The following is a 24808-nucleotide window of genomic DNA, read 5'->3' on the forward strand; positions in this document are numbered from 1 at the left end:
TCCTACTCCACTAGAGTAGCTTTCCCAAGAGAGAGAATAGGACACTGCTGTTTATTCCCTAACCAGCAGTCTGTCCTGAGTGAATCGCTCAAGATGACCCTCGATTCCTGAACCCGGAATTAAGGTGAGGAGTATTTTAACAATGACTTGGTCAGAGATCGCTGGTGAAGGATTGAAGAATTTAAACGACTCCAATTAGCATCAAATCAAGATTTATTGTAAAACTCAGGTCAAAATCATCAACAGAAGAAACACAGTAAAATCTTATGCTCTAATACAACTAAGTCTATTCAAAAGGTAATATAGCGGACACAACGAAAATTCTTACAGTTACACAGGTTTTAGCAAAATCACAAGGCACAAAACAAGTTCCCTTCCCCAAAGCCTCAACCACTATTAAAATCAAGGGAGTTTCGCAAGCTGCTGCGGGTTACTTACGGTCACAGGCTGCAGAGGTCAAGTCAGGGGTGCAGAGGTCGAGCCAGGAACGAACAGACCCCCAATCGAAAACACAGCCCCTTTTATATTGTTTTACCTGGCTTTGTCCTGTGATCGGCCAGCCCCTTTTGCATTGAAAAAGGTAAGATTTAAAGTTCCCGCTGGTCCCGCCCCCTTTGAGCCGGTCAGACCTGTCGAGATGGGAGTACCTCCCCTAGGTCCGCCTCCAGTCTGTTTTTTGAGATAACGAGGTTGAGCTCCCTTGAAGATTTTCAAAGACTTCCATCTGCTCCGGAGAGAGCTGCTATGTTGATGGGGTGTTGATTGGATTCTGCTCTGGTGGAGGCCAGGTCATTTACATCTGCATGGGGCTATGACCATCCCATTGTCCTGCTTGCATGCAAGCCTCCTGTGTATTCCCGTGCCCCTTTGTCTGTGTCTTGATGTTATCTTGTTGTCTGGCTCCTTCTTCCTTGTAGCTCCTAGGGGGGGTGTTTGTGAATATTCTCTCTCTATGTCCCTACTCAGCTCAGCGGGCCAAGCCTGCTGGGAAAACTGGTTCTGTTCCCTTGGCTGGAAAGTCAGTTTACAGTCTCTGAGTTTCTCCAAAAGGGCCGAATTGCCCGAAAACCTTACAGATGCCCCTTCGATACGTCCCTACCTGCTTGGACCGTATCGACACAGGTGAAGGGCAATTGTTTGCCTTTGTGTGGACCGTAGGTCCCCCCCTCAGCAACATGCGAAATTACAATTCCCAAGACAGTCCCCTTAATCTAGGCTACCCCTGGTTTCAATAAAAGGGAAAGACAAGACCATACTTAATTCAAGCAGACAGTAACATATACACATTTCACCGGAACCCCAAACGTAAGGGTCCCTGTACATATATCACAGTCAAGTAACTGGGACCTGCGAATCCATACAACTATTTACAATTGCATCTGTTTTATTTCAGCAAGGATCCTCCTTTCTTGGCTGCACTTCGCTTCTTCCCGTTGAGGGCTCTTCATTTACTCTCCATCGTCGATACCTGCAGCTGAGAGGTTTAGTCCAACTGAGGCGACAGCATAATGTACCCCCTGTACAACATTTCCTTTGTGGGGCAAACACTAAACCATTCTCAGGCCCCCCCCTGGTGGTGATCGGACAGTTGTGAGGGTCGATCGGTTGGGCTGTGGGCAGGGGTCGCTTTACCTGAACCAGCAGTTCGGTAGCTTCTACAGTCATCCCTTCCCTGGGCGTTACACATCCCTCCCCACTGTGCTCAATTTATCCCGTTCCCTGGGTTCTGCCACCACCTTACAAAAGTGATTAATGCCCCTTGTGGGCATGCCTTGGTAGATCCCCATGAACACAAATAAATGCCCTGGTCAGAAGCCCACCCCTTATCCCCGCAAACGGTGATCCTACCCGGTGACCCCGTGATGGTCCGGTAGGTGTTGTCCAGTCCGTTCCCAGTCCGAGGACCGATCCCTCATGTCCAGCATCCCCCTCACAGGTTGAACACTCCCGCCTGCCCTCAGTCACCCTAACCCGGTCAGTCGAAGGACTCTTCTGTCTCGCCTCTGCGGAGTTCTCCCGGTCCCACCATCGCCAAGATCATCAAACTCCACATCGTCCGGTGCCCCATCTGTAAAAACAAAACACATTCTTGCCTCTACAGCCCTACCTACCTTAAAGTGCATGGGTTCTATCCAGTGGCGGCAGCAGCTCCTGCTTTGAAGTTGCCGCAGCCTGTCTGGGGTTCTGTGTTTACAGCCCGGCTCCCCAGGGTCCTAGTGCCTGCCGCTATCCGGTTGCAGCAGCAGCTCCTGCTTTGAAGTTGCCGCAGCCTGTCTGGGGTTCTGTGTTTACAGCCCGGCTGCACCAGGGTCCTAGTGCCTGGTGCTTCATCATTTTACCCTTGCACCAGGCGCTTCTGTGTCCCCACGATCCCAAATACCTCACACACAACTACACACTAATTTAGAACTAGCAGGGGGAAAGGAAAGGGAATATGTTATATACAATGCCACCCGTCTCCGGGTGGCCAAATTAAAACTGTGCCCCGTTAAACTGGGGCAGTCCACCTGTTTGGTCCAACGGCTCGGGCCAGACCGTCCCCTCCCGGGGGTTCGGGCTGCCCCTTGCCTCTCCTTTCCCAACAGGGTTCGGTGATCCCTCATCGCTCCCTTCTACTCGGGCCCCCTTACTGCGGGACCGGGTGACAGGGAGGTGTGATGGGGACCATCTTACCGGGGGCTTGGAGACCCGATTGCTCCTTCGTCCCCTGACTGGTTCCCAAACCCAAGGTGATACCTCCACTTCCTCCGCCTCCTTAGCCTCTATACTAAGGCAGGCCACCTGACCCACAGGTAAGGGCTTGGGAATCGTTACTGTCCCTGGGCTGGGTGCTTGCAGCACTGTCGGTCTCTTTGGGACTGCCCCTTCGGGACAGCACCTTGTCACCGGTTGTGTGACCGTGGAGTCAGGGACCTCCCCCACCGTCGTTAATTCTACGGGGGGTTTCTCCACTACCACCCCCCGTCTTCCCCCCACCTTGCTCTTTTTTGTCCTTATGGGGTGGAACAATTTAAATTGACTGATGTGGCGTTCGCATGGGTCCCACCTTAAGGGATTTAAACTGCAAATAGCCCCTGAGGCAGCCTCCAGAATGGGACCCTGCACCTGGACCGGACCAGGGTCTGGGGCTAGAACTACCCCTGCGCTCCCTTTTTCCTGAGGCTGCTCCCTGGGTAGTCATACGGGTTCTTGTGGTGTGGGTGCGGGCAGGCCCTGGCCCGTTGCCATTGCCCCCTGTCCTGAGCCTTGCAAAAGGGCTAAAATTTTACTTATCTCGATGGTTCCCGGGGCAGCTGCTCCTACCGCCGGGGTCTCACTCTCTACTGCGGGAGCCCTCTCCTGCTTGCTAGGGTTTTTACATTCCCTCTTGAAATGTCCGGCCTTCCCACACCCGTAGCATACCGGTTTCTCGTCGGAGGTCCGGGTGCCCTCATGCTTCCACTCTCTCTTAGGGGCTGCTGGCGCGATTTCATGCACCCTACCCTTAAGGGGCTTGTCCTCACCCCTCTCCCCATTACGATATGCAAGGGTGAGTTTCCTAAGGACCTCTGCCTCATTAAGGTCCGGACTCTGCGGGTCGAACCAGTGTTCGGCCTTTGCCCTAATGTGAGGGAGACAGTTAGCTACGAGGGTCTTCAGCCAGTGGGCTGTTCTCTCATCTAAATTCTGCCTATCCGAGGGAGCCCCACACGCCTCCACATAGACAGTCCACAGCCTGTCTGCGAACATAGTGGGAGATTCCCCTGGTTGCTGCTTGGTTTCCCCCACCCTCATGAAAGGGCTCCCCAGATTCAAGCCCATTGCCTCCAGAACAGCAGTCTGTGCTGCCGCCCAGGTGTCAGGTCTTCCCCCATTCCCAGAGGTCACTGTCCTGCATAGCTGGGCATCTAGGGTTATCAGGAGCATCTTTATTTGTTCCCCTTCGTCGCAGTCATTGATGTTGGCTGCCTGTTCCACCTCCATAAAATGCAGCGACGGATCCCCCTTTAGAGTTAGTCTGGGAACGTGGGCCACCATCCCCCTGAGCGCGGATGCCCCATGAGGAACGATAATGTCGCCCTCAACCGGTCCCCTATTTGCCATCCCCGCCGGGGGACCATACCTCCTTTGCCTGACAGGGCACATCTGCCCCACCTGGGGTTCCTGCTCCTCCTCCCCACTGTCCAGCTCTCCTGCCTCGTTGGGTAGCCCCCCTGTCCCCGGGCTAACTACCCATATAGGAGACGCCGCTATCTGGGGATACACCACTGACCCCCCTTGGACCTGCCCCTGACCGGGCGGTCCAAACCCTACCTGCTGACCCGGCCCCATCACCGGCATCCCAGGCAGCGGTCTGTCCCCATCCCAGGGGGACCCACATACGAAACCAGGCGGACACGCCGCCAGCTGGGGGTACCCTGCCGACCCCCCTTGGACTTGCCCCTGAACGTGCAGTCCGATCCCCCCCTGCCGGCCCGGACACAATCCCGGTGCCTCAGGAGGCGGTCTATTCCCCTTGGCCTTTGGGGAATCATCCGCTGCAAGGAGCACCTTGCCCCTAGGGAACCCCCCTGGACCTACCAGGTGTATCTGTCCCCTGAACCTGGACAAGGCCTCCTCCAACTCCGTTATTCGTGCCTGGCACGGCCCATGGGCACAGTCCCCTACTTCCTCGCGAGCCACTCGGTACGCTGCCTGGATGTCCCGGAACTTCCCCTCCAGCTTCCTACACTGCTCTGTACTCCGAGCATAGAGTCCCTGGAGCCTCCGTTCCTTTTCTTTACCCTCCACTATCTGGCAGTGGAGATAGTCCTTCTCACATCTGTTAGACTCGCTTTCCTGTTTAATTTCTGCCACTTCCCCCCGCAGTCGTTCCGCTGCGCTAGCCTCCTGCTCTAACTCTTCGATCCTTTGCTCTGCGTTGACCACCTGCTGAGACAGGCAAACCAGCCAAACTGCCTTCTCTAAGTGCCTTTTGTGCGCCTTGCTTTCTGTCCATGCAGCCGCTGCCATTACCGGTTGCTCCGCATTGATCAATTCTGAGACCCAAGGTTTGGTGAGGTTGACCTTTTGCCACAAATATGAGGATATTCTCTCCTCCATTTTGCTTCGTTCCCTCACCCCCTCTGCCAAGTCACATACTCCAAACCACCGGGCTCCCGCCGCGGTCGCCATTGTAGAGGGTGCCATCTCCGCTACTCCACTACTGGGCCGATATCTGGGGTTCGAATATCTGTGTGTGTCTCTCTCCAGCTGGCACTGAAACTTCAGAGGCCAGGGGATGTCGCACTGGGACACTTCCACTGAAGAGAGCACTGATTCAAGCCTGCCGTTTATTCCTAACCGACAGCCTGAGACTTATATCACACAGATCTCCAGACCCCTACCAATACCCAGGTGATTCTCCCTCTTGCCGGTGGTGCAACAGCCACCCGGTTCCTACTCCACTAGAGTAGCTTTCCCAAGAGAGAGAATAGGACACTGCTGTTTATTCCCTAACCAGCAGTCTGTCCTGAGTGAATCGCTCAAGATGACCCTCGATTCCTGAACCCGGAATTAAGGTGAGGAGTATTTTAACAATGACTTGGTCAGAGATCGCTGGTGAAGGATTGAAGAATTTAAACGACTCCAATTAGCATCAAATCAAGATTTATTGTAAAACCCAGGTCAAAATCATCAACAGAAGAAACACAGTAAAATCTTATGCTCTAATACAACTAAGTCTATTCAAAAGGTAATATAGCGGACACAACGAAAATTCTTACAGTTACACAGGTTTTAGCAAAATCACAAGGCACAAAACAAGTTCCCTTCCCCAAAGCCTCAACCACTATTAAAATCAAGGGAGTTTCGCAAGCTGCTGCGGGTTACTTACGGTCACAGGCTGCAGAGGTCAAGTCAGGGGTGCAGAGGTCGAGCCAGGAACGAACAGACCCCCAATCGAAAACACAGCCCCTTTTATATTGTTTTACCTGGCTTTGTCCTGTGATCGGCCAGCCCCTTTTGCATTGAAAAAGGTAAGATTTAAAGTTCCCGCTGGTCCCGCCCCCTTTGAGCCGGTCAGACCTGTCGAGATGGGAGTACCTCCCCTAGGTCCGCCTCCAGTCTGTTTTTTGAGATAACGAGGTTGAGCTCCCTTGAAGATTTTCAAAGACTTCCATCTGCTCCGGAGAGAGCTGCTATGTTGATGGGGTGTTGATTGGATTCTGCTCTGGTGGAGGCCAGGTCATTTACATCTGCATGGGGCTATGACCATCCCATTGTCCTGCTTGCATGCAAGCCTCCTGTGTATTCCCGTGCCCCTTTGTCTGTGTCTTGATGTTATCTTGTTGTCTGGCTCCTTCTTCCTTGTAGCTCCTAGGGGGGGTGTTTGTGAATATTCTCTCTCTATGTCCCTACTCAGCTCAGCGGGCCAAGCCTGCTGGGAAAACTGGTTCTGTTCCCTTGGCTGGAAAGTCAGTTTACAGTCTCTGAGTTTCTCCAAAAGGGCCGAATTGCCCGAAAACCTTACAATATGACAGGTGGCTCACTTCCAGATCAGAATAGATGCTGCATACAATCAGTGGTTAGCACAGTTGCTTCACAGCTCCAGGGTCCCAGGTTCGATTCCCAGCTTTGGTCACTGTCTGTTCGGAGTCTGCACGTTCTTGCCGTGTGTGTGTGGATTTCCTCTGGGTGCTCCGGTTTCCTCCCACGGTCCAAAGATGTGCAGGTTGGGTGGATTGACGATGATAAATTGCCCTTCATGTCAAAAAGGTTGGGTAGCTTTGCTAGGTTACGGGAGTAGGGTGGATGTGTGGGCCTAAGTGGGGTGCTCTTTCCTAAGGACCGGTGCAGACTCGATGGACCAAATGGCCTTCTTCTGCACTGTAAATTCTATGAATCAGCATTACTCGGACATGGTGCATTTTTACACCTGTAAAACAGCCTATCCTCTTCGGGATAAAATTGGAGAAGGATTTAGCCAGAATAGTGGGGATGTTTCCGAACTGCATCCAACTATCCTTCAAGATTTCACACTTTTATTGACGATATGTATCAATCAAAACATAATGATGCAAACAATAGGTTGGTAGAACAGAGCATGAATATTGCTGAAAATAGGGAAGTGCTGCTGAAATGTCTCATCTTGTACTTATCAGGACAAAAGCAAGAGTATCAAATTTCAAATAATCACAATCATTTTTACTACAGCAAAAAGGGTTGATTCATTGGCAAGTCGATTCTGATTGGTGAATATTTTGAACCAGAGAACTAGGGTTTCCCAAAACTCTTAGATAATTCAAAAAAGGTGCAAGGCCTGGACATAGTCCTTTTGTTTCCAGTGATCCTTGTGTATGAACGTATGTCACTTCTAGTAAATGCAAATGAGCCACATTATAAGCTCAACTGATTATCTTAAATAGGTTGATAGTGTAGCTATGAGACAGTCAGGATTGTTATGGTCTCATTGGTATAAACAAATATATGAGCAAATAATGGGGTGTCACGTGATGTGAGTATGGGCACAGTTGCATTTTCACAAGCTCTGGCTCCACTCATCTTTTAATCCTTTATTTTATCAGAATGTACATTCCATAATTATCTTTTTGGGGGGGGATATATGTCTAGTGCTATGTCCCTGGATGATGCTGGTTGGAGTTTGGTGGTTTAGCACACTGGGCTAAAGCGCTGGCTTTTAAAGCAGACCAAGGCAGGCCAGCAGCACGGTTCAATTCCCGTACCGGCCTCCCCGAACAGGCGCCGGAATGTGGCGACTAGGGGCTTTTCACAGTAACTTCATTGAAGCCTACTTGTGACAATAAGCGATTTTCATTCATTTTTAAGAGCTGAGTTGAATGAAAGAGAATACTCGTTTGATTTGGGAAGTCAGAGATGGGGGGGGGGGTGGTGCCCAGCTTGCATTGGCTGTTTTGCTGGTGAGTGAATATACGCCTCGGCTGTGCTGTGTGCACCAGAACAATGGCCGCCATTGCGAATGATGTCCTGGTGGATGATCTTGTCTCGGTCGTGTGGGGTTTTGGTGCTCACTTTGACGAACTGCAAAATATCCTTGCGCGAAGAGTCGACAAAGCACCTTGTATCTGGTTTTTGAGTCTTGAGGGTCGGGTGGCCGTCCCGACCACTGGTATTATGCTAACCTGTCCGCGATGCCCGATGTGAGGGGTTGGATGAGGCTGGCCATGTCAAGTCATTTCACCGGCCAAGGACTGGGTTTCTGGCTGCCTGGGCATCATGGCGACGGTGTGGAGGAGGTGAAGACGCTTCGTTTGAGGCAACGTTTGAAATATCCTCAGTGTTGTTTGATGTTCCAAACATGGCATTGTCCTTTCCAAGTGACAGAGATGGGTGTTATTATCCGGCAATTTAGCAATAATCCTGAACTTTATTCCCTTGTGATTATGTTGTCGATTTAACAAAGTTTATTTTCTCTGGCTCAGGAGAGGGCCGTTTGTTATCCTGTTTCAGAAAAACGCCTCATGAACTGACAAAGTGATCTGTGGTTTTTGAACAGTCTTATCCTTTTTTTAATGTGCTGTAATCCTCGCATTCATGAGAAAGGGAGTGCATTTTAGGCACCCGTTTTCTCGATGATGAAGATGAAGAGCGGAGCCAAGGCAGGGTGAGGGGTGAATGGTTGGGGTGGTGGTCGGTGGTAGGGTTAGATTAATCTTCATTTGGATTGAGGATCGGCCCCAGTTAGAGCTGATTGTATCGGGTTTTCATTTTACATTTCTTTTTGTTGCTTTGAATTTTGGTAATCCATACTTGTTTCCTTCGAAGACTTGTGCAGATCATGTATCGTGAAGAGGGCTGGTTGTCATTTTTAGGGCTGTTAGGGTAGGGGGAAATGGGTGGTGGCGCATGCCTGGGTGTGGATGAGTTGTCCCTGTTCGATTTGTTGAAGGTAGAGTCTAAATGCTACGTTTCTGCATTATTGGAGCCCTTTTCGGTTTGGGGGTAGACTTAATGGGTGAGCTAGGCGCCCTCGTCTAGATGGTCTTATACACTGGTTTCATGAATGTCCTCATTGTTGAGGTTGGGTCTTCCATAGGGAGGCAGTGTATTTGTTTCTGTTGAGGCAGCGCTGCCCTGTCCCCCAATATCCTTCTTGTGAGGGCATACAGTGCTTGTCTGTGTCTAATGTTCTTGGGTTTACACGGACGGTCCTCCCTTGCGGGGTAGGTTTTGTCTCTTCACCTTGGTGAGCACTGTGCTGTTATAAGCCCTGTTTCGGTCGATGGGTTGGTGCACTGCCCTGTCTGAGGTTAGCGAGCGACAGGGTCGGCTGGGTGGTGGGCACTGGTGTGTGATCGGTGTCATGGGGGGTGTTGACTCCTGTGTCACAGAGTGTGCTGGACTAGGCCAAGTCCGGTGCTGCGATTGACATCCTGTTACCCTGGTGTGCTTGAGATATCCCTTCTCGAAGGCACTTATCAGAGTTTTTTGATGTGTTTGGCTTTCCTTGATTAATTGATTCCGAAGTGCATGGGGGTGTGGGGTTAAGCCCATTTCGGCACTTTGGTTGATGTCCTGTTGCCTCCTTCCCATTATGGTTGGGACATTCCCGGATATGAACGAGTACCTTTTTCTCTTCTTCATTCTTGGAGGTGGCCATTGGCGGAGGAACCCGGACTTATGGTTGTATGTTGGTCCCCTTTGATCCTGAGAACATTTGCTCCTGCTAAATCGTCCTTTTTTATCACGTCTTGTTTAATATGTTGGGAAGGGCTGACGACACTGACCATAATCTGAATTAGTGGCTGCTGGTCCTCTCTGTGGAAATATGTGAAATGATGATTGTTCTGCACTGTGCCTGGGGTTGGGATTGTACGGCGCCATGTAGTATGTGTAAAACATTATTCTAGAACTGGGTTCTCGTGGATTTTCTTTGCATTTTTCTATATTTGTTATGGTGAGGTTTAAGGATCAGTGGGTGACTCCTGCAGGGGTACAGGCGTGTCTGAAATCTGAAACGGGAGGGTAACAGTGTCATTGGTGCTTCTGGTGTTAAGGGAGATGTGCTCTGGTGCGCGACAGAACATGCGTGAACAATTTATCCTGTACTCTCGTGGTCATTGCGAGCAATCGCCACATGGGAAGGTGTGCACCATTTTATCATGTTTTCAAGGCCGTATCCTTCTCTCCCTTGTTTTCTGGTCATGAATATGGTGGCACCAATTTGAGTCCAAAGATTGTACTGAGCCAATTGAATCATCATAGAATTATAGAACCCCTACAGTGCAGAAGTAGGCCATTCGGTCCATTGAGTCTGCACCGACCCTCTAAAAGAGCACCCTACCTAGGCTCAATCCCCTACCCTATCCACCTAGGGGCTATTTTGCATGGTCAATCCACCTAACCTGCACACCTTAGGACTGTGGGAGGAAACTGGAGCACCCGGAGGAAACCCACGCAGACACGGGGTTTACGTGCAAACTCCACACAAACAGTCACCCGAGGCTGGAATTGAACCCGGGTCTCTGGCACTGTGAGGCAGCAGTGCAAGCCACTGTGCCACCGTGCCGCCCCAACAATTATATTGCTGTTCTGCTGTTCCCCCCTGTATTCATATATGTTGAGGCTTTTTTCGTTGTGTTGAGCTGTGCGTTATTTGTTGGAATGAAAAACCTCAATAAAAATATTTTTTAATAAAATCATCTCAAAAGTAGTGATGTGCTTTAATGAAATCTACTTTACTATTATCTCACTTCAGAAACTGGTGAAAATGCGCACTCTTATCTGCTGGAGCGGAAGCTCTTTAATATTCCAGGGATAGAACTCCATAAATGTTACGAGGCTGAAGGAGCAATCACGTCTCGGTGGTCTGGGATGTTCTCTGATGAACCTGGCATTCATTGACAGCCCATAATAGTTTGTGCTCCGATGATTTTCAGAAATGTGAAGCCAAGTTATTCAGATGATCCATTCCTGCAACATTTTGAAATGTGATATTTTCGTACGACCAACAAAATAAAATAGGATTTTTTAAAAAAAAATTCGATTTCCAGGATTTGTCTGAAGCCAACTCCATACGATTCTTCAAATCCAGCTTCAAACAACTGCGGGATAAAAACAGTATCTGAAAAGGCTCCATTCATGTCCATGTTATCAGGCGCACAGCCAGGCAAGCACACAGAAATACAATTACTTCCCAGCACTTTATGGGCAGGGAGAGATAATAATCCATGGCAGTTGGCAAATGGCATTATGTCCTGCGTATCTGCGCAGATACTGACGCTGCAAAGACTTCCTATCAATTAATTATGGAGTTGTTAATTATGCAACAAAAAAATTGCTGACTGAATATTATAACATAAAGTGAATCCATTGGAGAGCATGCAGAGACGATCCACGAGAATGGTTCCTGGGATGAGGAACTTCAGTTACATGATTCAATTAGAAAAGTTGGGTCCGTTTTCCTTGGAGAAGAGAAGGTTATGGGGAGATTTGCTCGGAATCAGGACAGCGTAGATAGGGTGAAAGGGTTTCCATTGGTGGAAAGATCGAGAACCAGAGGCCACAGATATAAAGTCACTGGCAAAAGAAGCAATGGTGACATGAGGTGGAAACATCAGGCATGACTGAATGGCAGAGTAGACTCGATGGGCCGAGTGGCCTAATTCTGCTCCTATGTCTGATGGTCTTATGAAGCTTTTTCACAAGGCGAATGGTGAGGATCTGGAATGATCTGCCTGAGAGTGTGGTGGCGGCGGATACGGACAAGGAATTCAAGAGGAACCTGGTGGCGCAGTGGTTATGTGCCAGGCTGGTAGAGCCAAGGTGCCCTTGTGCCAGAGGGAGAGCCAGGGGGCCACCCTATCCTGTCCCCAGGGCCACCAATGGCCTTGGAAACTCCATGGGTGCCATTAAGTCTGGTCTCTGTATGAATGGCCAGTGCCAAACGGCACCTGCTTGAGGCCTTGCTGGGGACGCCATTAGTTCCCGGGCACTGGGAGAATCCGGGGCAGACATGTTTAAATGAGCTTAATAGCTCATTTAAATATGTATATCTGGATCTTGCCCGGCGTCCAGCCTCACACCTCACGGGGTTCAGTTGAACCTCGCGAGACGTCTCAGGCGCCGTGAATCTAACAAGAAGCCTCTTGCAAAATTCAACGGCCTCATCGAGTCACAAAATCAGGCGTGACAAGGTCAGTAAATCGCACCCCTGGTCTGTGCAATTGGCGACCTACAGAACAGTTTAGTCTGAGCCTGATTTTGCCAAATTCTGGTAAGATTCCGCCCAAAATCACTGCATTTATCTGAAGTAACCTTTAGTGGAAACAGGCAATTATAGGGTAACGTCTTCTTGCTTTAAAGGTCTTGGACAATTTTTTAATGTATTTATAATGCCCTGGACAATTTTGATTACTTACAGAAGGTATATGGGTAATTTCAATAAGGCAAGTGTAGCAGGAGTTGAAATGTAATTACTTGATCCATTGAGACAGTTTAGTCAAAATGATAAGCAATGTTGAAGTTACATGTTGATGCTTCAATAGGTTCCCATCACTTAACGTGTTCCCGAGAATTGGTTGCTGTTTAAAAATCTGTTGCTGAAAAATAAAGCGACTGAGTGTCTGCAAACATTTAACAAGGACGGAAAGTGCGAGAAATATCCAGCAGCATCCCGTTAACATCTTGTGACCTTGCATCAGAACAGCTTCTCTCCACATGTGATGCCAGATCCGTTGAGTATTTCCTGCCTTTTTTGTATTTATTGCAGAAATTTCAGCACATTGCTTTTGGTCATAGTCGTTTAGCTGGTGATAAATCATCTCCGTACTGAGGGAGAAACAAATGAATAACGCTGGAAAGATCAAATTTCATGCTTCCTGCTAGTTTAAATGGAAGTGCCACACAATGAGGGGCTCAGCCAGTCAGGTAGGCTCCAGTGAGGCGGGTGGATACTCAGCGTGGAAGGAAGATGAGGTTCTTCGCAGGGGAGTCACCCCTTCCACTACCGCGACCCTCCATTGGGCACAGGGACTCATACAGGACCCCGCCCCACCATCCTGCCCTGGCCTGAAGGCAAGCCAGCAGGGTATATTTGGCCACTTAAAAGGGACTCAGCTGGACTAAGGGTGCGTTGGCCAACCTTGACCTTCCCCGTCACTGACTTAATTGGGACAGAGGAGGTGGGAAGGTGTTTTTTTTCGCCACCCTCCACAGTCCCGACCGACCAAGTGGCTCTCCCACCTCCCAGTCCCTGCCTGGGGGGCGGGGGTGGGGGGGGGGTGCATTAAGTTCCTCCCGGTAAATCAAAAGTCTTTGGATAACCTGCAGCAGGGCAACGGATAGCATGGGCAATAGCTCCCCAATCGGTGAGGTTATACATGGGGACTGATGTACAGGGCAATATAACCTGTTATCGGCCAGGGTTTAGAGAGCCCCAAAGTGTATCATGGAGTTCACCTGACCCACAACTTTTATTAGATCGTGTTTATGGGGAGCACACGGCCCTACTCTGCAGGTGTGATGCAACAGAAATCTACAGTACTTTAAAATTAAAACACTGTTTAATTATGAAACCAGTTAACACTGTATAAACCCACAGTAAACATCTTAACAACAATAAATCCCCCAAAGAATACAGTACTCTCTAAGTAACTCTTAATCTTTCCTTGCAACATCCATAAGACAAAAAAAACCTCTTTACAGAAAGACATCAGGTTTAACTTCACTACTGAGAACAGTTACCACTTTGAAATCCCTAAATGAACATTCATAAATTTGCAGAGATTCATAGACATCTTGCTGTGATTGCAGCTTTTCCAAATCTAAAATTAAACTAAACACACCCTGTAGCAAACAGCCTAAAGCGAAAGTAAAAGCAGACAGACAGCCCAGCTCCACCCACACTCTGACATCACTGATAAACACCCATTTCTTAAAGGTACATGCACTACAGATATTTTTATAAACATCCATTTCTTAAAGGTTCTTTCACATGACAAACCACTTCAATGCAATGGCAACAGAAACATATTTGATGCATTAACAGGCCTGCCTGAGGACTGTTGCTGCTGATGAGTATTGAGTTGTCCAGTTCGGATTTGACACAGGGTTTTGCACCGAGCCTCAAGCCCATTCCTTCTGACATGGAGGTCATGACAAACACCATGAAAGTACTTCGCACGACACAGTGTCTGATGACCAATACCTCAGCTTCCGTGGCAACAGAAATCAACAACATCTGAGTGGTGCAGTGGAAGCTCTGACTGAGGTTCCGAAACACCATCTTGTGGAGGTGCAAGGTCAGCTTGGTGCCATGCAGGCTAAGACTACTGACAATATGTTTTAAGTAAGAAGTCTGACAACACCAGGTTAAAGTCCAACAGGTTTGTTTCGATATCACTAGCTTTCGGAGCGCTGCTCCTTCCTCAGTGCTCTGAAAGCTAGTGATTCGAAACACACCTGTTGGACTTTAACCTGGTGTTGTAAGACTTCTTACTGTGCTCACCCCAGTCCAAGACCGGCATCTTTTAAGTACACAATGCTCTTCCTCTTTTGTCTCTTCCTCGTTCTTCTCTTCCTCTTTCTTCTCTTCCATGATGCTCTCCACCATGATGATCAATGGCGGAGGCTATAATGTAATAGGACACACATGTCGATGAGTAATAGAGTTCTCTTTGAGAGTGGTCCAGACAGCCTAACTGTTAATTCAGAAACACAATGATGTGTTCAATGCGGTTTCATACAACAGCATAGATTCTGTTTAAACATGCTGGCCACAATCCATTGGATTGCACAGCGGAGTCGTGAGTTGTTAAATGGATAGCCCTTGTCATTCATGTCGAGAGGGCTAGAATACAAGAGTAGGGATGTACTTCTGAGGCTGTGTAAGGCTCTTGTCAGACCACATTTGGAGTATTGTGAGCAGTTTTGGGCCCCGTATCTAAGGAAGGATGTGCTGGCCTTGGAAAGGGTCCAGAGAAGGTTTACAAGAATGATCCCTGGAATGAAAAGCTTGTCGTATGCGGAACGGGTTGAGGACTCTGTGTCTTTATTTGTTGGAGTTTAGAAGGATGAGAGGGGATCTTATTGAAACTTACAGGATACTGCGAGGCCTGGGTAGAGTGGACATGGAGAGGGTGTCTCCACTTGTAGGAAAAACTAGAACCAGAGGACACAATCTCAGACTAAAGGGATGATCCTTTAAAACAGAGATGAGGAGAAAATTCTTTGAGAGAGGGCGATGGATCTGTGGAACTCTTTGCCGCATAAGGCTGTGGAGGCCAAATCACTGAGTGTCTTTAAGACAGAGATAGATAGGTTCTTGATTAATAAGGGGATCAGGGGTTATGGGGAGAAGGCAGGAGATTGGGGATGAGAAAAATATCAGCCATGATTGAATGGCGGAGCAGACCTGATGGGCCAAGTGACCTAATTCTGCTCCAATGTCTTCTGGTCTTCTGGTCACTCAACAGTCACGCTCTGTTAAACCCAGCACCCCAACCTTTCTGTGACGCCATTTTAAAATCAGCATCTTGCTCTCATGCCCACATGTCCATCCTTGGCCTGCTGCAATGCTCCAGTGAAGCCCAATGCAAACTAAAGGAACAGCATCCTATTTTCCAATTAGGCACATTACAGTCCACGAAACTCAATATTGAGCTCAACGACCTTAGACTGTGAACTTTCTCCTCCATCTTCACCTTTCTTTATATCTCAAACATCTTTTTGTTCTGATGCAAAAGCCCTCCTTTCCCCCACAGTGCCACCTGCCATGTGTTCTTAAGTTTGGCTACATCTTTGTTACAATCTCTCTCAGCTCCCACTAATCTCTGTTCCAGCTATTCCACCCCTCTTATATATAATCATATTCAGATGCTGCCTGACCTGTTGAGTTTTTTCCAGCGTTTTTGCCTCTGTTAGACTTGTTGTCTCAAGTACTGAGAGATCAAAGGTTTCTGCATAACCTTGGCTTTGAGACTTAAATGCTAGTCTAGGCTCCCGGCTGTTAGATTGGGGACTGACCTCACAAGCTGTTAGATGTAAACTGCCTCTTTGGCTATTAGGTGTAAATTACCCCTCTGGCTATTAAATGCAAACTGCCTCTATGCTGCTGAAGGTGTTGGCAACCATATATCATTTTTCTTGACACTGCATCTTGTTACTTATAAAATCGCATCCCATTTTGTCTTTTGAATGCTGACTATTGCTGTCGCTAGGCAGATTTCTACCTGTTGCTGGGCAGACCTATTGCTGGGCAGCTCCATGACAATTCATTCTTGTTGAATAACTGATGATCCAAGTATAGTAGATGTATTTGCTGAGCCAGAGAGGAACTTGTCTTACTGTCAGAACCTTTTTTTTGTATTGTGAAAACGAGGAAAAGCATATGCAGCCCAGAATTTTAGAATTCCAGCAGTACTTTGGGGAATTCAAAATTAAAAGCTGCATTACCGAGAAGAAAAGGAAACTTAAGCACACAAGATAACAGTTACACAGATAAAACAGTCTTACATAAACTCCCCAAAGCAACCTATTTGGTCAGAACGCACAAGTAAATACCTTCATGGCAACATGCCCTTATTGATTTTATTCTGAAAAATCCAGTAATATTTCCCAAGGCAAAACTGCAAAGGTATAGCACATGATTTCCCAAATCTTTCATTCTGTTGTGGGAATCCAAGAAAACTCAGAAACAAGACTGCTTTCTGAAACAAAGACTTTTTTGGTTCCTGGTTCATTGCTTCAGATTGTGCAATTCCTCTCAGCACAAAACTGGTTCCAGGATATCTCCACCACAAAGCCAACGCAAATCAGCTCAACATCTTTCCTCAAATATCCTTTTTTTTCCATTCATCTTCGATTCTGTTGTCCTCAGCACCACTTTGAAGTCAACCTTTCCAAAATATAAAAATCCTTCATGTTTTCCTATTGCCGCCCATTTCGAGTCAAATAAAATGTAATAACCTTCCCTTGTTTGCTTACGCAACTTCACCCTCTGAACGTTCTGAAGGAAAAGAAGAACATCCTCCTTGGGGAGTTCAATGCCAGGGGTTGAAAGGACTCCCAACTCTGGAAAGGAACCGATGAAAATAAAGGAGTTGGGAATTGCATCTCCAATGGGGTTCTCCTTCCTATCCAATAGAAAGAAGACCAACTTGTCATCACGAACACACTGTTCTGTGTGAAACAAAAGTTCAAGACTTCCTGGAGACATCCACGATCAAAGCACTGGTGCATGATCGACTTGTTAATTGTCAGCTCCCAAGATTAAAAGGATGCCTTCATCACCAAAGTGATGACCAGTGCAGATGATTGTGGGACACCGGCTCATCTGCTCCTCTATATCCAGAAACCGCAGAAGGTGAAGAAACAGCTCATGAAAAAAGATCAACATTGAGAGGCTTCAAGAGTCAAGCATGCTGGTGAACGACCAACAATATTTTCTCCAAAATATCCAAAGCGTTCATTCTAATGGAATGGAGGAAAACTGCAAAGAGCTGAAGACGGCCATCATCACAAGCTGTGAAGAAACCATCGGCTACAAGACCAGGGAACACAAAAACTGTTTAATGAGAACGACCACACCATCGAAGACCTCAACGACAAGAAGCAGAAAGCTCTCTGTGCCTGGTAAAATGGCATAACCAGCAAGGCAAAGAGGAGAACTCGTCAATTTGCCATGGTGGAGGGATAAAGAAGAAATAGGGAAATAAGGACCGCGCCCCCTTGAGGGACAGTGAAAACATCAGCCTCTGATGGACAAAACACTTCAAAGAACTCCTAAACCATGATTTCGTCACAGAGGAGAAAGTGTCCCAATTCCCCCATCAAAAATGATCTTGGACTCTCACCAAGCATGGACGAAGTCAAAGCCGCCACTAAACATTTGAAGAATGGACAGGAGGGGAAGAGATATCCCATCATCTCTATCAGCTGTTCCTGAAAATCTGGGACAGAGAAAGAATTCTTGCCGACCTCAAGGATGCCATCATTGCCATCATCTTCAAGAAAAAAACCAAAGACTATGGGAACTACCGAGAAATTTCCCGACTCTCAATCACCAGGAGCATCATCACCAGAATCCTCGCGAGCTACCTTCTCCCGGTCTCTTAAGAAATCTTTCTGGATAGCCAGTGCGACGTCTGACCAAATCCTGAAACAGCTGACATGACATGATTTTCACTGCTCAACAATTTCAAGAGAAATGCCAGGAGCAACATCAATCACTCTAAATGGCCTTCATGGATCTGACCAAGGCTTTTGCCTCAGTCAATCAGGAAGTGCTACGGAAGACCTGTCAAGGGCCGGCTCTCCAGAGAAATCCATCAGCATAATTCCACTATTCCATGGCAAGATGTATGTCAATCTCAGCTTCAACCCCAAAAAGACACCAGTCCTTTACCAATTCTCCCGAAGACAATATCTGGTCTCTCCCTCCTTCAAAATCAAAGGCGAAACCCTCCCAAACATGGAATATTTACCTTACCTGGGGAGTCACCTCTCATCTGAGGCTGACATTGATGTAGAGATCCAACATTGCATCCAAGCCTCGAGTCGCTTGTTCAGACGCCTGAGGGTGAGAGTCTTTGATGACCGCGTCATTCGTGCTGACATGAAGATCCTGGTGTACAAGGCATTCATTCTCCCAGCTCTTCTGTACGGCTCAGAAATTTTGACCATACACAGACGCTAGCTCAAGGCCCTGGAGAGGTACCATCAACACTGCCTGAGAATGATTCTCTGCATCAGCTGGGAGGACAGGCGTACTCACATCAGCAGCCTTGAAGGAACCAAGAACACCAGCCTCAAGGCCACAGTCATCCGAAACCAACTCTGCTGGTCATGTGCTTAGGATGCTAGTGTGCCGACTGCCAAAGAGAATCTTCTTCACCCAGCTCAAGGAAGTCTCCCGAACAAAAGGAGGACAAAGGAAGTGCTTTAAAGACACCTTGAAGACTTACCTCAAGAAATGTAATATAGACGTCAATGCCTGGGAGACCTTTGCTCAGAAGAAACCTACTTGGAGGAACTTCCTGACTGAAGGGGCACAATTCTTCAAGGATACCGGAAGGGCAAGAGGAGGCCTGGAAAAGGAGCCTGACAATGGTCTACCAGCGACCTCGGGTCCAAGAAACGATCCTACCTGCTCAGTGTGCGGTCAGAGATGCGGTTCTAGGATTGAGCTCATCAGCCTCGCAAGGACCCACAGAACCAGTGACCAGTAACACTGAATATCTTAGGTGGACAATCATACTTGTTAGCAATTGATCGCCGAAGAAGAAGATGCGTGAATTCACTTCATCATGGCCTCTGCGAGCATTGAGTAACTTTACCCTTTTTATCGCTCAACTCCCTCAGAAAGGTTGGCTATACTGACCTTTCCCCAGCTTGATTAAATCATTTACACACACGCACAAACCCTTCTTCACGGAATCACACAATATTCCCCAAAAATATATTTTTTAATGACATCCATCCTCACACTGACCCCAGAAGTTATTTTTTTCCCCTCTCGTGAGACTGTGTAACCTTTACTGAGACAACTGGTTCACCTATGGGTGATGTGTTCAAACATATCAGGCTTTAGTAACGACTTGTTTCAGAGTGTGTGCTAGAGACATGTCCTTGACAGATATAACAGACCTACACTGTCCTGTATTTCTCAGCCCAGAAACCTGCGATTGAATTTTCATTAACAAGAGGCCAAGCCGCCTCTATAATTCAATTACTTTCTTAAGTTTTTTTTAAGGGTCATTACACAGGTACTTCTTACAGGAGATATTTCTTAAAAAGGGTGTTATGGGCCTGGGTTTAGAGAACCCCAAAGTGTATCATGGAGTTCACCTGACCCACAACTTTTAATATATTGTGGTATGGGGAGCACACGGCCCACTCTACAGGTGTGGTACAGCAGAAATGGAAAAGTATTTTTTAAAGCAAAACGATGTTTATTCTATGAACTCAAGTTAACCTTTTTGAAACATATAGTGAACATTTTAGCAACCATCAGTTCAAATACAACCCCCAGAGAATACAACACTAAGTAATGCTTAATAACTTCCCAAACAACATCCAGGTGACAGGAGAAACACCTTTTAACAAAAGCACATTAGGTTTACATTCACTACTGAGAACATTTATAATTCTGAATTCACCAAATGATCAAGAGATAGTCTTTTCATGGCAGAGAGATCAACAGTACACCTGCTCTGTCTGGCTTCAGCTCCAACACTGAAAACAAAACTAAAACACACCCTGCAGCAAACGGCCTAGAACAAAAGTAAAAAGCTGACAGACAGCCCAGCTCCACCCACACTCTGACATCACTGATAAACACCCATATCTTAAAGGTACATTTGTTAAACACCCATTTCTTACGGGTACTCTCACATGACAGGGGTCATAAATTTAAAATTGTCACCGAAACGAGAAAGTCTTTTGTGTGGCGGTTGGTTGTCTAAACATCGGATGATTTGCCACGGGGAATGGTTGAGAGAGAGACCGTGCACATGCTTTAAGGTTGAATATTTCAAGCAGATCTTGTAAGGAGAGAATGGGGAGGAGGGGGTGGGGTCTAAGGTTTGTTTTAAAATCCTCCAAGAAAGAGCTGGCACAGACTCAACGGCCCGAATGGCCTCTTTTTAGGGAACACATACCTCAAGATGAAAGCGCTCACATTGACACAGCATTGCACACTGACACAAAGGTTACCCAGGCACATTTTCCAATATGTTACTCGGATATTCAGTATTTGCATCCATTATAACGAGGCATTAAGAAACTTAGGAAAATGTGAGCATAAATCTTTTGTGCTGACGGTGCAAAGCCTTGTCATTTGGAAGCTCATTTCTGAAATTCGCTCAGGGTTCAGCCTTTGAATTATGCCACTGCATAACTTTGCAATCTCTGGGAAAAGCTGTTCACTTGGAATGCAGAAGCAGAAGATTAAACCCCAAACTGATTCAAAAGGACACAGAAGAAAAGTGCTGCGTTTATTCTGGACTAAATAGAGTTCTCCTATTTTTGCCCTCAAGTTATTTTTTGAGTAGAATTAATTTAGGGAGAAAACCTGTCCCTCTCCCCTCCACTTATTACCCATCCCTGTCTTTGAGAATTATATGAGCAAAATGTTAACACTGTGCTCCGAGTGAACTGCAATTGCTTTCGACTGGAAGCTGCTCTGCAAATTAATTAACCTGTGTTCGATGCTGCTCATCGAGTGGTCCAATTGCCTCCACTAATGGTTAGAACGAAGAGCTGTATCACGCTGTTTTGCCAGGCTAATAACATTTAAGCAGGCATCTTTGCCTATAAAAGATGTACCTAATATACTGTGGTAAGGTCCTGAAAGCTGGTAAAATTTGTTTTAATAATGATTTGTTTTGTATTAGCTCCTGGAGTTAGTCTGGCTCTCTCCATAAAGTCTCGCTTTACTGTTTTCTGGTCATTAAAGACAATGACTTATGTCTTACTCATGCAGTAAACTACTCTGAAAAGTCTATATGAACGATAGCAAAATACTCTGCTTGCATTTTTATATAACCCCTAATAAGTGAAGTGCTGTGGCCATTGAGATAAATTCCCCCCTTAACTTCTGCAGTCTATCAAATAGCCAGAGTATGCAGACTAATCACACACAACTCAAAGGTCATACTGTGTGTGTGCCTGAGAGAGAGAGAGATGGGAGAAGTGAAATTCTTCCCATTGGTATTTCTAACAAAAAAAAATATTTTGTGTTACGCCAGATGCTAACATATGGAAAGTCCTTCCTCCCAACCTGAACTCGATCCCCATGGATGCACCTTAAACCTTCCTGATTACTGCTGTGAACCTGCACTTCCTCCCAGGCACAGTAACTCTCTCCAATCTCAGCTATTGTGACCATTCTTACAAATCGCCACTCTCATGATCACACCTCTCCTGGCTACCTCTCCTCCCTCTTGCACCCATGCTTCACACTCACCCTCCACAAATGTTGCCCTTCTTGGCTTTCCTCACCCTCCTAACTCCATGCTTTCCCTCCTTGCAGAAGAGAGCGCACACCTTTTGGAAAAAGCAGAGACCTGGTGTGGGGGTCGGGTAGGGTGCGCTCCTCCAGTGACATCCATCTCGACAACCACTGGCAGTGCGTGCACTGTAGCAGAGTGGTTAGAACTGACACTTCACAGCGCCAGGGTCCCAGGTTCGATTCCCGACTTGGGTCACTGTGCGGAGTCTGCCCCGTCTCCCTGTGTCTGCGTGGGAGTCCTCCGGGTGCTCCAGTTTCCTCCCACAAGTCTCGAAAGACGTGCTGTTAGGTGAATTGGACATTCTGAATTCTCCCTCAGTGTACCCGAACAGGCGCCGGAGTGTGGCGACTTGGGGATTTTCACTGTAACTTCATTGCAGTGTTAATGTAAGCCGACTGGTGACACTAATAAAGATTATTATTATAATGTCAAGAGAGCTGATCCTCTGTTTGTGGACCATGCATTCGGGGATATGTCTCCTTCCCTGTGTACACCTCCTCTGGTCTGCGACTGAACTGAGGAAATGGAAGTTGGTACAGCTGTTGGTTTTGCTGCTGGTGCCGCTGTTGACGCTGGTGTTGCAACTCCTCTTGTTCTTCAGTAGGCATGCAAGGTAGAGCTCCAAAAGCTGCTTCCATTCCAGTGCCAAAACTGACAGCGGGGAAGTGCGGCCCAGGGCGAGTAAAGTTCAAGACAAGTGTATTGTAGATGTTGGCAATCACCTGGCAACTAGTGAGAACACTCTCTGGGAATGTGTTCTGTGAGCATCAGCCTCTCACCTGTCCATGGCAGCAATTCGTCAGTTTCACTGATCAAAGCCTTCCCAGCCTGTTAGTTTCACTGAGAAGGTCTGGTTGATCCTGACAAGTTGCAGACTGCATTGGCTGTTGCAATAGGAATGGTTAGCAAAAACAGCAGTCAACGACTTATTCAAATATTTAGTTACGTATCCGGCAGCACTTAAGGGGGTTTCCCATCAGGATGAAACTTGAAAGCAGAGGACAAATTTGAGATTGTTTTTAAAAGAAATCTTTTCATTGGCATTTTGAAAATTTAGAAACAGTTCTGTGCATTGTTGGCCATACTTATTTACTGTACTATACAGAAAGGTTTGTCCTTCCCTTACTGTACCCTATTTACATTCTGCCGCCCTCTGGTTTGGCATGTGGTCCCACCCACCCGACCCCCGCCCCAATCAACTCCTCTCTACCCCCTGCCCCCCTTGTGTCCCGCCCTCCCCCCTTTCTCTCCACATTCTCCCCCCCGCCTTTCTTTTCTTCACCCTTCAACTTTGGCTGTGTTTCCCCTATGATTTGGGAGGGGGGGATGGGCAGGGGCTGCCTTTCCCCTCCCACGTTGTTCACTTTTGTCTCTCCAGACTTTTCTGCAGCTGTGGGTGGTGTTGCTGATTTGAGATCCTGACCCAGGTCACTTTTAGGTCTGCGCACTTCCTGGGTGCATCCAAACACATCTCCACATGCCCAGTAAAATACTCCACCCCCCCACCCCCTCCACCCACCCTGCCCAGAGACTGACAAGGTAGATGGACACACCATGGTGCACCGATAATGTCGCAGGATTAGTAATCCAGAAACCCAGGATAATAGTTTGGGGACATGGGTCAAATCCTATCACATTAACTTGAATTTGAATCCAATTCATAAACGTTGGTATATAAATTGAAAGCAATGCAACCATGAAATTCTCACTGATTGTTGTAAAAGCCCATCTGGTTCACTAATGCCCCTTTTGGAGGGAAATCTTCCATCCCGACCCAGTCTGGCCTACACGTGACTGCAGATTCACATCAATATTGTTGACTCCTAACTGCCCTCTGAAATACAAGCCACTCAGTTCAAGGGCAATTCGGGATGGTCCACGATTAAATGCAGGCCTTGCCAGTTCTGCGCTCATCCCATGAAAGAATAATTAAAATAAAAAGTATGTCGAGTTGAATGCTCAATTCGGGGTTTAATAAAATGGAAAAGCTGTGAACTGTCCAATCAGAGACACCATGGCTGAGGAGGGAACTGTAATTGGCGGCAAATGTGGACAGTTTGTCGTTTGACTCAAGACAATGGGCTGGATTCCCGGTCGGCGGGATCCTCTGTTTTGCCGCCAGCGCACTCACACCCGCGTATTTCCCGACAGCGTGAGAGTGCCCACATTGGGAAACCCCATTGGCCAGCTGCCGGCGGGGGAATGCCGCACCGGTTTTCGGGTGGGCCGGACGGAGAATCAAGCCCAATAGGTTTGCTGATCCCAATACTTATTTGGAATAAATTGCAGATCATCTAATTGGGTGTCGGACAAGTAGTCCAGTGAAGGAGTTGAGGGAGCTAGAACTGGGTGTTGTTAACTTGCGTTTGGATTCCTTGTAAGGATTCCATTTTATTCTCCCAGTTTCTCTGTCTTTGCCGCATCTGTTCAGACAATACAAATTCCCACACTTGCACTTCCAATATGTTTTCCTTTATCCTCAACCGAGGATTCCCAGCCAATGTGGTTGACAAGATGCTTTGTGTCTCTGATCTACTTCACGCCCTTCTGATTTTAACCCAGCTGCGACGGAACAGCGATATATTTCTAAGTCAGGGTGATGAGTGACTTGTGGGCAGAGGGGGGACACAGCGAGGCTATGGTGTTCCCATGTATCTGCTGCCCTTGCCCGTGGGTTTGGAAGGTGCTGCCAAAGGAACCTTGGTGAGTTCCTGCAGTGTATCTTCTGGATGGAACACACGGCTGCCACTGTTCGTCGGTGGTGGAGGGTTCGAATGTTTGTGGAAGGCGGGGCAATCGAGCGGACTGCTTTGTCCTGGATGGTGTCGAGCTTCTTAGGTATTGTTTGAGGTTCACTC

The sequence above is a fragment of the Scyliorhinus torazame genome, chromosome 10 (assembly GCF_047496885.1).
Source record: "Scyliorhinus torazame isolate Kashiwa2021f chromosome 10, sScyTor2.1, whole genome shotgun sequence".
In the NCBI taxonomy this organism is placed as follows: domain Eukaryota; kingdom Metazoa; phylum Chordata; class Chondrichthyes; order Carcharhiniformes; family Scyliorhinidae; genus Scyliorhinus; species Scyliorhinus torazame.